Raw genomic sequence first — 13395 nt, 5'->3', positions numbered from 1 at the left:
TGATTCCTACGTAATTTATGACAGATTTGCCCTAAAAATAGCTAAAAAATGAAAATCATCTTTCAGTGAAGCCTGTACTGAGGCCCAATTTAAAGAAAAATGGAGAACCATTGTGCGTGGCCTATGCTCTGAAAAGAAGAGATAAATGGCGATGATGAAGATGATTCTTGCATGAATTTGGTCAAAATAGTAACATTTTCGATGGAAAGAAAGCTTTAGGTACCTATTTGTGTTTCATAAAACTGTCCTTGAAACATTAAAAGGTCTTGCTATGTTTGACAAATAAAGATAAAAGTGGACTAAAAATTACACTCATAGAAACTTTTCAATCAATAGTTTTAGTTACAAATGAGATAAGAAGGGGGGGGGGGGTTTCAATGCAACCATCTCGTAATCAATGATTAAATGACACTTAGAATTCGAATTTTGGCTAAACGGCTGTGTCGCCAGTTGTTACTTTTTCTAACTTTTGTTCGATTTAGGAAATTCAAGGATTACTCCTGAAAAATTTCAGATCGAAATTCAAATTCTAAGTTAATCATTGATTACGAGATGGTTGCATTAACCCCCCCCCCCCCCCCACCCCTTATATCACTTATAGGAGTTATATAAATTTATAATTTAAATCTTTTGGTGATTTGACTTCTTAAATATTAAGTAGTTTTCATTACATAATTTTACTTATGGTAAACTTATGGTTATTTTCCATTTGACACTTTTTTTATAAGATATCATTTTATATTAGGTAGTATTTAGTCAATATCGGTGTAATAAAGGGGGGGTTTTTTAATGCAACCATCTCGTAATCAGTGAGCAAATGACACTTAGAATTCGAATTTCGATCTGAACTTTTGCATGAGTAATCCTTGACAGGTCTATTTTCCCTAAATCGAACAAAAAGTTGGAAAAGTAACGGCTAGCGGCTCAGCCGTTCAGCCGTTTTTTTGCCTATTTTCAGGGTAAATCCATTATCAATTACGTAGGAATCAACTTTTTAAAACATATTTTTGGTTTAATTCATGTTAAATGATAACAATAACCAATTTTAAAACTTCTAGTACCAACAGCTACCGTCTAGAACCGTTTGATAGCGTTTTGGAGTAGAAAAGAGTATTATGTTGAGAGAGGTTTCTTGACTAATTTGCAATATAGATTTTAAAAAATGGTAAAACAGCTGAGCCGCCAGTCATTAGCCGTTACTTTTCCAACTTTTTGTTCGATTTAGGGAAAATAGACCTACCAAGGATTACTCATGCAAAATTATAGATGGAAATTCGAATTCTAAGTGCCATTTGCTCACTGATTACAAGATGGTTGCATTAAAAACCCCCCCCTTTTGTATTTAAAATATACATTTTATGTAAACAATTTAGACAAATAAAGAATAAAATATTAATTATAAAAATTTATCGTCCATTTCCGATATCACAGTATTAAATTTGTACATTATCGAGAACAAATTAAATCCATAGGAAATATTGTAAATATATTCATTGCCCAATATTTTCCTAGGACTTTTCCTAGGGCAGGTTTTTGGCTGTTTTCATGTTAGGTCTCAACCCCCTCTGAAGAGAACAATGTTTTTTAAACAGGTATTCTAATGATTTATTTTTGGTTTTTTAAAGAATAGGTATAATACCTTAGGTATTAAATGTGATTTTAACGTTCAGAAAAAAAAACATAAGATTAGTTAAAGAGTAGCTTCGCTACAAAGGTCGCAGTCATAGAATTTGGAAATTCTGATTTATTCGGTTATTAACATATAATTTGTAGATTGCACAGTATAATATAAATATAAAGTATGTCCGTATGTCCTTAGCATTGTACAGTAGTTTATAAACACATTTACTGAATATTTCACAAGATTTTCCATTTAATAACTGAATTCAGTTTACCAGGTATCTATGGGCGAAAAATTCATACAAATCCCCATAGACAACAAAAAAAATGTTTCTTTAATAGATTAAAATTCTCGGTAGAAAGGTTTAGATAGCGTGAATTAACCGATAAAGTAAAAGTACCTACCTAGCTTTTAAGCCAACAAATGTGAGAACATGTTTGGGTATCAGCATAAATTACAGTCCAATGTCCCCTCCCTCCTTTCTCATGACAAATAGTATGAACCAAATTATCCTTGTTTTTATGCTTTATTACATTTGATAAAACTAAAAGTTATAAAAATGAAATGACTAGGTAATTTTTAATAATAAAAAATGCCAAGTTGATTTACATTTCATTCTAAACATGTTATTCAATTTATGTTTCCAATCCATTTTGATCAAATTAAGTTAATTAATAATAGGTTTATTACCCTAGATGGTTTAATTAACACTCTGATGTCACTTCTCCCTAAGTACCTGTGTATAAATTAAGTTAATTTGTAACTTGTCTAAGGATTTGTTCTTATCTCAATTTCAAGAGCTATGGAGGGATAAGACAATGGACGCTAAATTGATGTTCATCCCCAATTACCTTATCTATAGGTGAAAATTGCTTACACTGCTGGTTTGTACCAACCAATCAGGATTTAACAAAAGTACCTAAAGCCAACATTTGTCCAACTTAAGTTATTAAGGTACTTGGAGGAAAACCGGCGAATAAATAACAATCCCTAGAGGTTAGTGGCTAATCCGCTCTAGTGTACAAGTGTTCAGTGAGGGGGCCAACTTCCCCCCCCCCCCCCCCCCGTCTTCTATATATTAGTAAATATTGAAAATCGGTATTTTAGTCCAGTATGATTATTTACACTTCACTGATTTCCAGTTTGATTATATGTTGAAACAAATATAATCTAGATACATAATCTCTATACCTATCAACCAACAGAATAACAGTGGAGGAACAATCTGGCCATTTTATTGGCTAAAAAGGGATTCTTTAACAAAATGAGTCAATTATTGGAGTGCATCGTATATAACAAAAAATAAATAAGGGTGTTTGTCTGCTAGAATTTCCCTTTTAAGTTTGACGGATGGTGGGACCAGTTTGACCATCTAGATCCACTATATCTATTTACTTTGGACATGGCACAACTTGTTTACTGTGAAAAATTTCTAAATCGCAGGGATAAGATGTACAACCCCAATGATGTTAAACAAAATTACCCGTTCCATATATATTATATTAATGCTTTAAATTCCCTAAAACAAACAGATGATAGAAAATGGGTGACTGTATGATTTATGTCCAATGTTCCCTCCCTCCCTGCTAGGGGGGGGGGGGGCGGGGAGTTCTTACACATTTGCGTAAACAGTGAGTATAGGCTTTACCTTTGGACTGAGAAGATAGGTTATTAGGGATAAAATCATTCTTATATGATCCTCCAGATTTAAGATTTTTTGCATAGGCCTCCAGGTGGTCTCTGTACAGGTAAAAATTAAAAAATAAATTATTTTGAAGAGTTATAGATTAACTTATAAAACAAAATATGCTTCTTTTTGATTGTTATTCACAAATTTGAAGAAAAGATATACATATTTTGTCTCATAAGCTGACATCTCACTCATTAAAAAAAAAAAAAAAATTTTCATTTTTACCTGTACGTGTACAGAGACCACCTGGAGGCTTGGAGCTCCGGAACCTGGAGGCCTATCCAAAAAATCTTAAATCTGGGGGAAATTCATCATATAAGAATGATTTTATCCCTAATAACCTATCTTCTCAGTCCAAAGATAAAGCCTATACTCACTGTTTACGCAAATGTGTCAGAACTCCCCCCCCTTAGCTGCTTTATATATCTGAGAAGTATAGTACATCCCAGGGATCTAAAGGAACGATAAATTTATGTACAACCCTAATGATGATAAACAAAATACCCCCTCTGTAGATTAAAATAATATAATGAAATCTGACACTTCAAGTTTAGATCCAACCAACCATCCTATTATATAAAGTAGTAAGCGTTTTTTTTGTCTGTCCCGAAGGATCTCGCTAACCGCTAAACCGATATTGTTCTCCTTTACAGTGAAGCTTCTTATAGGTCCTGGAAAGGTTTTAAACTATTTTTCGAGAGAGTGTCTTCACCCCCCTCTACCACAAAAAAAAAATTATACCTAACTCTTTTGAAACTCAAATTTAAAATAGGAAGAGGTCGACTTTTCCTTCTCCTACCAGTGCAGTGCCCCTAGAGGCTTCTAGGGGGCGTAGCCGCTAGTGAATTAAAATTCAACAAAAGTAGGCACCAAAAGTTTTGATCCAACTGATAATAATCTTCGGGGACCAGTGTAATTTACAGTCCAATGTTACCTCCCTCCAAAATGACAATACAAAATAAGGGGGGGGGCACATCTGACACTTTTGCGTAAACAGGGATTATAGGCTTTGTCTTAGGAGTTATAGGATAGGTTATTTGGGGAAAAAGTTTAGTTTTTGGGTGTATTTTCCTTATATTTAAAAAAAATTTTGATAGGTCTCCAGGTTCAGGTGCTGCAGGCTGGAAGGTCACTTCTGGACAGGTATAAATGAAAAAAAAATTTTGTTTGAAGAGTTAGAGATCAACTTATTAAACAAAATATGCATCTTTTGGGATGTTATGAGCATATATGAAGATAAAATAAAAATCAGCCTCCAGGTTTAGGTCCTGCAGGCCTCCAGATGAATTCTGGACAGGTAAAAACTGAAAATTTTAAATTTTATAGTTAGAACAAAACTTATTATACAAAAGTTGCTACTTTATGGATGGTATGAACTAATTTGAAGAAAAATTTGAAATCGGGCTCCAGGTACAGGTACTGCAGGCCTCCAGGTAAATTCTGGACAGGTAAAAACTGAAATTTTTTACTTTTGAAGTTAGAACAAAACTTATTTAACAAAAGTTGCTACTTTATGGATGGTATGAACTAATTTGAAGAAAAATTTGCAATCGGGCTCCAGGTTCAGGTACTGCAGGCTTCCAGAATTTACCTGGAAAATTTGAAATCGGGCGCCAAGTACAGGTACTGCAGGCCTCCAGGTAAATTCTGGACAGGTAAAAACTGAAATTTTTAATATTGAAGTTAGAACAAAACTTATTGAACAAAAGTTGCTACTTTTTGGATTGTATTAACCAATTTGAAGAAAAATTTGAAATCGGGCTCCAGGTACAGGTACTGCAGGCCTCCAGGTTCTTCTTCTTGTGGCCCTCTCTCCTCATTCTGCATCATCATCAGTTATTGGCAGGTTCAGGAACCTGGCACATTCCAGAGGGTTTATCCACAGGTCACGTGGTGTGAGGGTGGTAGGGTTGGCTGGACAGCTAAATAAGTGTACAGTAGTATGTCCTGGCTGTTGGCAGAGGGGACATACGTCTGGAACGGGGACTTCTTTGCTGATTCTGGACATATAACTTTTCAGGTGTGTACTATAACCTGATCTTAGCTGGGAAAGTGTGGTTCTGGTGATTCTTGGTAGGGCCTTCTCAGAATCACTAATTGCTGGGGGGTGAGCACCTAGGACCTTATTGTGCTCGAGATTAGCAATACTGTTTACAGAGCTTGTGTGGCCTTGAGTCTCTGTTTGTAGATGTCTGTAGGCAGATCTGGATATGACATCTGTTTGATTCTGGACAGGTAAAAACTGAAATTTTTGCAGATATAATTCAAAATGTAACAAAATGGTTGGATTAAACTTGAACCTTGAGCCCGATTTCAAATTTTTCTTTGTATTAGTTAAATAGATATAGTTCTAACTCTTTAGTTAAATATTTTAATTTTTACATTTCCAGAATTCCCCTGGAGACCTGCAGTACCTGATCCTGGAGCCCGATTTCAAATTTATCTTCAAATTGGTCAATACTATCCAAAAAGTAGCAACTTTTGTTAAATAAGTTATGCTCTAACTATAAAAGTGAAAATTTTTAGTTTTTACCTATCCGGGATCCACCTGGAGGCCTGCAGTACCTGAAGCTGGAGCCCGATTTCAGATTTTTCTTTAAATGAGTTAATACTATCCATAAAGTAGCAACTTTTGCTAAAGAAGTTATGCTCTAACTTAAAAAGTAAAATTTTTTAGTTTTTACCTGTCCAGGATCCACCTGGAGGCCTGCAGTACCTGAACCTGGAGCCCGATTTCAAATTTATCTTCAAATGAGTTAATACTATCCATAAAGTAGCAACTTTTGCTAAATAAGTTTTGTTCAAACTATAAAAGTAAAAATTTTTAGTTTTTACCTGTCCATGATCCACCTGGAGGCCTGCAGTACCTGATCCTGGAGCCCGATTTTAAATTTTTCTTCAAATATGTTAATACCATCCATAAAGTAGCAACTTTTGTTAAATAAGTTTTGTTCTAACTTCAAAAGTAAAAAATTTTAGTTTTTACCTGTCCAGAATTTACCTGGAGGCCTGCAGTACCTGAACCTGGAGCCCGATTTCAAATTTTTCTTCAAATTAGTTCATACCATACATAAAGTAGCAACTTTTGTAAAATAAGTTTTGTTCTAACTATAAAATTAAAATTTTTCAATTTTTACCTGTCCAGAATTTACCTAGAAGCCTGCAGTACCTGATCCTGGAGCCCGATTTCAAATTTTTCTTCAAATATGTTAATACCATCCATAAAGTAGCAACTTTTGTTAAATAAGTTTTGTTCTAACTTCAAAAGTAAAAAATTTCAGTTTTTCCTGTCCAGAATTTACCTGGAGGCCTGCAGTACCTGTACTTGGAGCCCGATTTCAAATATTTCTTCAAATTAGTTCATACCATGCATAAAGTAGCAACTTTTGTTAAATAAGTTTTGTTCTAACTATAAAATTTAAAATTTTCAGTTTTTACCTGTCCAGAATTCACCTGGAGGCCTGCAGGACCTGAACCTGGAGGCTGATTTTTATTTTTTCTTCATAAATGCTCATAACATCCCAAAAGATGCATATTTTGTTTAATAAGTTGATCTCTAACTCTTCAAACAAAATTTTTTTTTCATTTATACCTGTCCAGAAGTGACCTTCCAGCCTGCAGCACCTGAACCTGGAAACCTATCAAAATTTTTTTTTAAATATAAGGAAAATACACCCAAAAACTAAACTTTTTCCCCAAATAACCTATCCTATAGCTCCTAAGCCTATAATCCCTGTTTACGCAAAAGTGTCAGATGTGCTCCCCCCCTTATCAGTAAAAAAAAGTGTATAATTTAGCACAAAAAGTAAGGAGCCATGAGAAAACAAATAAAGTTAATAGCGGAAAAAAAACACTGTTTTTATTAGCCCATCTGGTAATTTTCTCTCAAAAGTGCCTAGTTGAACAATGACCCCCCTTTCCTTTTTTAAAATAAATGGAAAAAAAGGGATAGTTTTTCGTCTTTTGTTTGATGATTAGGCATAGAAAAACATCCATTTTTTTAAGTGCTCGAGGGGGAAGAAAACACTGGACATTCGAGTAACAATAGAGGGGGGAGGGGTTGAATAAATGTATGTCCCCTTCCCGAGGATCCTGTGCCGACTTTGAATTGGGTCTTTGAAAATCAACCAATACTAGGTATTAATTCATTTAATTTTATAATAAACCAATATGTAAGAGTAGCAATTTAACTAAATCTACGGTACTATTGCCTACCCTTCCTGGGAGGGAGGAGACTTCGAGCTGTAAATAAATCTGGTACCCAAAGTTTTATATCTGCGTTATCTTATTTGTTTGGGAACTTTTATTGAATTTTGAATAGCTTAATCCAAACTAGTTGGTAGTGTAAACTTAAACTAATAGTTTCAACCCTAGAAGTGGTAGGTAATTTTATTTATCATCATTGGGATATACATATATCAATTTATAGTCCATTGTCTTATCCCTTGAGATCCCTGGTTTTATGCCGCTTTATGGAAGCATAAAATTAAGTTGATTTATCTGGAGGGAAAAAGTGTACACTTTATTACAGCCTCTAGGGGCGTTACCCCATGAGGTAATTTTTAAATAAATTTAAGAAAAAAATGGACAGCACTTGAAATTTTTTATATGGGGGGGAATTTCATTTTATGGAGGGTTGGGGGTGTCCAACCCTCCAAGAAAATAGCTTAAAACCACCACAGGACCAATAGGTATATACCCTGAAGACTTGAATCCGATCGGTTCAGTGGTTACCGAGATCTTAAGGGACGAACTGACAGACAGACATCTTAAGCTACTTTGTAGTATTAGATTGACCCTCAGTTTTTTTTTTTTTTTAATAATTCTAGCCCCTACCGGAAAAGAGGAAGGGAAGAATCAGCTTACCCAACCCCCTCCCATTCCATGAGGGGTTCCTATTTACAAATATTAAATATTACGAATTGTTACGTAATCACTTATCATACAATATAGTTATTGCTAATAAAATTTGTTTCAAAATACTGCTTGTCTGACAAAAACTTGATTATTTTCACTGAAATATATTATATACCATTATCGCATGTTTTTTTTTATCACTTAACATGTGCTTTTTTTTATTTATTTTAACACTATAGAATTGTCACATTTTTAAAAACTACGACTAGAAGTTTTTTTTGCATGAAAACCAGCAAAAAAATACACTTGCACCTTTAATAATTCCATGTAAATTGAATCAATGTCCAAATGTCATATCCAAAGTGGCAAACTACATCTAAACTAAACGAAATATAACTTTATCTAGCAGTCTAGCAGACAGCTGATCATCAGTATGACGTCGCAAACAGTACAGTAAACAGAAGTAGCTTAGCTCCTCACATTGATTGCGAGGCGAGAGAGAGAGACGAGGAGACAATAACAAGTTAACAACTTACAACAACGTACACAAAATACACACACACACAGCTCTCTCTCTCTCTCTTTCTTTATGCAACAACATTCAACTTAAGCAAGTAGGCCTTTCCTTCCCCCCCCCCCCCCCCAACTATCTCTCTCTCCTCTTTCTCTCTCTGGACGCTAGCTAGCTAGTGCTACCTCGGTATTTAAACACACACAAACACACACACACAGAGCCTATATATTATCATGGGGTGTCAATTTTTTTTTTTTATATTTCCGTAAACAACAAGTTATTTATTATTTTAATTTTTGAATGATTAATTTTTGAATTTATTATATCATTCACAGGGCACTATCCCAGTTACAGAGTGAAATTATACCCCTTCACCCCTTCTGTCAAAATATACCCACCCCCCACCAGGGGCTTGCGTACAAAGGGACCATATGGGCAATTGCAACCCCTAATGCCGAAAAAGCCCCCCCCCCCAAAAAAAAAAATAACTACTCCACCCTAGGCATTAAAAAAATACCTCCTTTTAGCGCCTTCATAGTGAACAAAATTGCCCCATTCCCAGCAAAACTTTAAGAAAAAAAGGTAGCATGCTACCTTTTTCGATTTCTATAAGAGTAGCACTTTGGCGAACTTTTGTGAGCTCGTATGATGGTAGCTAGCTAGAATTTGCAAGCTCCTACGCTAGTAGCTTAATACCTCATAATTTATTAGCTTTTCTGCTAACTTTGGCGATCTCGTAAATACTAGCTGAAGAAAAAACGCAATGTCTCTTAAATGTAGCATTTTATATAGTTAACAAACATTTACAAACAAACACACAATCAACCAATGATCAAAATTGATAGGAGAGAAATATAGTTTATAATTTTGCCACTAGGGACTCAAATAATTTGTGAAGATTGTTTTAATTCATCTGTTTTCCGACTGAAAACAATAAAAAATGATAAGACATAAAATTTTATAGTGTTGATAGTCTCTGGTAAAATATTATTTTTAAAAAGGCATTCTTTTTTTGAAATCACAGCAAATATATAAGATTATCTTAGTGATGGTTAAATTTAGCCAATCCCCTCAAGATCTTTACACTACAATGTTAAAAGTAACTTGCATAAAATGTAAAGAGTTTTAAATGGGTGACAAAGGAAAGACAAATCTGGTATACTCTCTCTCTATATCTCTCTTCCCCTCTCTCTTTCTCTCACTCCCTTCTCTCTCTTCCCCTCTCTCACTCCACAAACAATATTATGAAAACATTAATTTCTCCACTTAACTTGCCCCTTCCTATATGTGCTTTGATTCAAGCATTTAAGAATTCGTATAAGAAATGTTTCGAGTCGCCGTCGATATCTCCTTTGACCCATTTTGATTTGTGCTACTATTGTGCGACTTCGCTTCATACTCTGCTACGATATCGATGGCGAACTCGCATGCTACCTTTTGCTTGAAAGGACGATTTTCCAACGTTGTTTGCCAAAAAATTAGGTGTTAATTCATGGCAAATGGGGTTCGAGGTAGCATAGGACTCCGTAGATATATTGCACAAGCTCGTAGGCGACTCTACGGAGAAATGTCTTGCCCTCACAACCTCCAAAGAGAAAATTATAACCCCCCCAAAAAAAATGAGCTTGGGGGTAGGCAAAATTTTTATTTTCCAAATTTTACCCCCCCCCCCCCCAAATAAAAAAGCTTGGACGCCCCTTGGGTCAACTTCACATTTCAATAGTTCCATGGGCAGGCATACTTGCATGTGTCCCCCATAATCCGTATAATAAAATGCAGGTTTTAGTCAAAGTAAAATGTGACATCCGTTTTACAACAATTTCTTGATCCTTTCCTTCCCTCTCTTTTTTGTCCTTTTTTTATTTATTTCCCCTGACAATTTTCCTTCCCATTTGAATATTACTTTAAAAAATCGTACTATAGACAATTTTCCGCGGATAGTAACTAGAAAAAAATAAAGAATTTCAGTTTTGTTGGACCTTAAAGGCAGAAGACCCGAACTAACAAAACAGAAATTTAATTTTGTGATTCCTGTCCTATATTACTTGTAAAGATTTCTCATCAATACGTTATGATACAAGGTTTTTCATTAAGGCTCGGAAACCGGTTCTATCCTGCGGATATGAATCGGATTCGGAACCAATATTGCCTATGCCCTAAATGTTGTTTATAATTTAAAATAAATTTATTATGATTTATTCATTTTTGATAACAAAAACATCGTCGAGAAAGTCAATATTTATAGAGGTTAAGGATTAATTTTCATTAATTTTAATTAGGAGAAAGAGAAATATTACTATATAAAGGAGGAAAACTATTTGTAAAAGAAAAGGGAAATAATGAGGGAAGGGGTAAGGGGTTGACTTGATGATAAAGCAAAATGTGTACTATAGTATCTATCTATCAACTTTTATATTGAAGCAGTCATTCGACAGGGATTTTAAGGGACAATTAATGGTTGAAAAGTTTGGTAACTGCCTTATTTGAACCAACCAATCATTAGCTAATAAACTAGATATTGGAAAACGTGTTCACAAAACTGTGAGTACCAGAAAATTTACAGTCTAATATGACCCCTCCCTCCCTGGGGGTATAAGGAGACAAATCATTAAAATAAGAAAGGAGCGAGAGAGAGCGAGAAAGAAAAGAGAGAGAGAGAGAGAGAGAGAGGAGAGAGAGGGAGGTTTAATGAGACAAAGAATTAAAATAAGAAAGGAGCGAGAGATGGCGAGAAAGAGAGAGAGAGAAGATAGAGAGAAAGAGAGAGAGAGAGAGAGAGAGAGAGAAAGAGAGAGAGAAAAAGAGAGAGAAAGAGAGAGAGGCAGACAGAGAGAGAGAGAGAGAGAGAGAGAGAGAGAAAAAGAGAGAGAAAGAGAGAGATAGTGAGAGAGATAGAGAGAGGGAGGTATAAGGAGACAAATCATTAAAATAAGAAAGGAGCGAGAGAGAGCGAGAAAGAAAGAGAGAGAGAGAGAGAGAGAAAGAGAGAAAGAGAGAGAGAAAAAGAGAGAGAAAGAGAGAGACAGACAGACAGACAGAGAGAGAGAGAGAGAGAGATAGAGATAGAGAGAGAGATAGAGATAGAGATAGAGATAGAGAGAGGGAGGTATAAGGAGACAAAGAATTAAAATAAGAAAGGAGCGAGAGATGGCGAGAAAGAGAGAAGATAGAGAGAAGAAAAAAGATTTTATATAGTACACATAATTTGCATTATAACTGGGTATAATTGTACTACATATACACATACACGTACAAATATATTATTCTACACGCACCTCTAATGTAACATAACATGTTATTGAAAAGAGAAATAATTTATTTAAAGGCCATAATAACTTACAAAGGGAGAGAGTTTATAGAAACAAAATACTATGCAATTAAAAAAAAGTTCTTTTTGTACTTTGTACTCAAAAATTCTAAATATTTATTTTAGTAGGGGGGAGGGCCTAAACCTAAAAAGGGAAAAATGCCCCGCCCCCCACTTCAAGCCCCTATATTATGGTGGAATTTGTTCCACTGGCAAGAAATTTGGGTTTTTTGATAACTCGTTTACCCCATCCCTTATCCTCCTTCCCCACTTTTGCTTTCATTACAAAATTCTTCCATCCAATCTTAACAGCGCTACTCAATAATATAGCTCACCAAATTTAAACATGAGCTGACGTTAAAATCGGAAATACATATCATTCATTATGAAAATAATATATCCAAGTGCGTCTGTCGATAAAAAGAGAAAGACGCAGTCACTCATTTAGCTCTATATTTTAAATTTTAAGTATAAAAATATCGTTTTCGGCTATTCCTTGTACGATTTAGGCTTTCAATTATATCCTGTCCGAGACAAATTTAGATCCGTTGACTAATCAAAAATCGTTTCAGTTAGAGGTGTACCCAACGTCTCATTTTATTGCTACCCAAAGTCTTATAACTACGTTGCAATTATATAAGAACCCCTAAATTAAGTTTAACAAAAGGAGTATACTACACATTTAAATCACGCCCCCACCGCGTGGTTTAGTTTGGCACTAGTTTGTTAGCAACCTATATTATACCGCGCCCCTGGCGGTTGTTGACAAAGGAGTGTCAAACTAACCCACGCGGTAGGGGCGTGATTTAAATATATATAGTACACATTTATCAAAACTTAATTTAGGGGGTTACATATTATTACAACGTAGTTATAAGACTTGGATAGCAATAAAATGAGACGTTGGGTATCCCTCTAACTGAACCGATTTTTGATTAGTCAACGGATCTAAATTTGTCTCAGCCAAGATATAATTAAAAGCCTAAATCAGCCAAGGATTAGCTGAGTACAATAGTTTTAAACTAAAAAATTAAAAATAAAGAGCTAAATGAGTGATTGCGTCTTTCTCTTTTTATCGACAGACGCACTTGGATATATCATTTTCATAATGAATGATATGTATTTCGCATTTTAATGTCAGTTTATGTGTAAATTTGGTGAGCTACATTATTGAGTAGCGTTGTTAAGTTTGGATGGAAGAATTTTGTAATGAAAGCAATAGTGGGGTAGAGGATAAGGGATGGGGTAGAAACCAGTTACAATAAATCCTATTTCTCTTGTCAGTGGATCAAATTCGACCCCCCTGGCAATTAACAACTGCGCACACGCGCCGCCTACCTACAACTTGCGAATTATCAGGGATCTTAAGGGATAAGACAATTAATTAATTTACAATTGCAAGAATA

Source organism: Acartia tonsa, chromosome 14 (genome assembly GCF_053477335.1).
Source record: "Acartia tonsa isolate MP-2025a chromosome 14, ASM5347733v1, whole genome shotgun sequence".
In the NCBI taxonomy this organism is placed as follows: Eukaryota; Metazoa; Arthropoda; class Copepoda; order Calanoida; family Acartiidae; genus Acartia; species Acartia tonsa.
The sequence above is the reverse complement of the archived record's forward strand: the minus strand, read 5'-3'. Positions refer to the sequence as shown.